The sequence below is a fragment of the Ursus americanus genome, chromosome 19 (assembly GCF_024610735.1).
Source record: "Ursus americanus isolate L20-20 chromosome 19, mUrsAme1.1.p, whole genome shotgun sequence".
Lineage (NCBI taxonomy): Eukaryota > Metazoa > Chordata > Mammalia > Carnivora > Ursidae > Ursus > Ursus americanus.
Window position 1 is genome coordinate 38,078,910 of NC_142145.1, and position 2,041 is coordinate 38,080,950.

General features: G+C 38.0%; 1 pseudogene; it reads left to right on the forward strand.

The window, feature by feature from the left end:
* Window positions 1-311: 311 nt before the first annotated feature.
* LOC123782010 (ubiquitin-like-conjugating enzyme ATG3 pseudogene) lies at window positions 312-1,292 on the forward strand (annotated as a pseudogene).
* The last annotated feature ends 749 nt before the right edge of the window (window positions 1,293-2,041 follow it).

Genomic DNA, 2,041 nt, shown 5'->3' on the forward strand with positions numbered 1-2,041 from the left:
GTCAGAAGACTCCACTTTATGTATTGCTGCCACTGTGGTGTGGATCTATTAATCTCATAGAGTTGTTATAAGGAAGAAAGTGCTTAGTAAAGGGCACAAGGACTTGTTAATATTGGCTACGACAATCCAGAGCAGTACAGTAGAAAGAGCTCTGAATGTGGAGATTTCAAGTCTACCTTCAGCCATTTGTTAACTATGTAACATCACTTAACCTCTCTGAACTTCATTATCAGTATCTATCAAATGATAACATTATTTTAGTGATATAAATGTGTGTGTGTGTGTATATATATATAAAGTATTTTAGATATATGTATACATATATATGCCTATCTAGATCTGACACTTCTCTGACTTTTCTAAATGGCTATTTCGGAAAGGCACTGGGAGTGGCTGAGAACCTGACCCCCGTCCTCGATGAGCCAAAGTTTAAGGAAACAGGTGTTATCACCCCAGAGGGGCTTGTGGCAGCTGCAGATCCCTTAGTCCACCACTATCAAACACGGCAGTGGGCTACAGGGGAAGAATCAAAAGTGAAGGTGTACCTACCAACAGGAAATCAATTTTTGGTCACCAAAAATGTGCCATGCAACAAGTGGTGCACACAGAGGGAATATTCAGATGAATTGGAAGCTACCATTGAAGATGATGGTGATAGGGGATGGGTAATACTTATCACAACACAGGTATTGCAGGAATAACTGAAGGAGTTAAGGAGATTACATTGGAAAACAAGGACAGTATAACACTTCAAGATTGCTCAGCAGTATGTGAAGAAGAGGAAGAGGAAGATGGAGGAGAAGCTGCAGATATGGAAGTGTATGAAGAGAGAGGATTGTTGGAAACAGATGAGTTTTTACCCTAGACACAAGGGAAATACTAGAAGCTTGCAAAGCTTAAATTGATGCTGGCTGTGACGATGATCTTTTCCAAACCAGAACTTATGACATTTGTATCACTTATGATAAAAAAAATTACCAGACACCAGGACCATGGTTGTTCAACGATGATGAGCAAAGGCAGCCTTTACCAGTTGAACACATGTATGAAAACATCAGTCAGATCATGTGAAGAAAATGGTGACCATTGAAAATCACCCTCATCTCCCACCACCTCCTCTGTGTTCAGTTCACCCATGCAGGTATGCCCAGGTGGTGAAGAAAATCATTAAGACTGTTGCAAAAGGAGGGGGACAACTTGGTGTCCCTATGTATCTTCTAATTTTCTTAAAATGTGTACAAGCTGTCATTCCAACAATACAATATGACTACACCAGACACTTCACAATGTAACAGAAGAAAGCATAGAATCGATCCTAATTATTGGCTCTGATTTTTATTTTTAATCTTTTAAAGATGTATTTATTTATTTATTTAAGAGAGAGAGCATGCGCACATGCACGAGCAGGGGGAGGCAGAGGGAGGAGCAGAAGGAGAGAAGCAGACTCCCCATGGGCAGGGAGCCCATGCTGGGCTCAATCTCAGGACACTGAGGTCATGACCTGAACCAAAATCAAGAGTTGGGCACTCAACCAACTGAGCCACCCAAGTGCACTAGTTTTTAAAGAATTAACCCATAGATATGACCATTGACCATATTCACCAATATGTACAATTTCTCTAACAAAGTAACTTATATGGTTATGTATTAAATTTTAAAAAGTTCCATTAAATGGCTATTTCACTGATTACCTGTGTTAAATAATTTGAGAGTATCTCTGATAATTTTCTAATAATTTCTGTATTGCTGATCTCCAGAGTAATGGAGAAAGTCTCATACTTTCTGGTACTAGTACAATGCAAAACATAGCAACTATCATTAAAATGTAGCCAACAAATAGATAGCAAAAAGCCAAAACATGTTACTATTAAAAATCAACAATAAATTTATGGTAATGTATACCAAAAAAAAACCCTTCTTTTATCACTTTTAGAGAACATCTAATATTGTTCTTTCTCCCCCATGATCTATATTATGATCCAAAGAATCTCTTTATTACTCTAATTTTTATCAATACTCTACATTTCCTCTATAAGCCCAT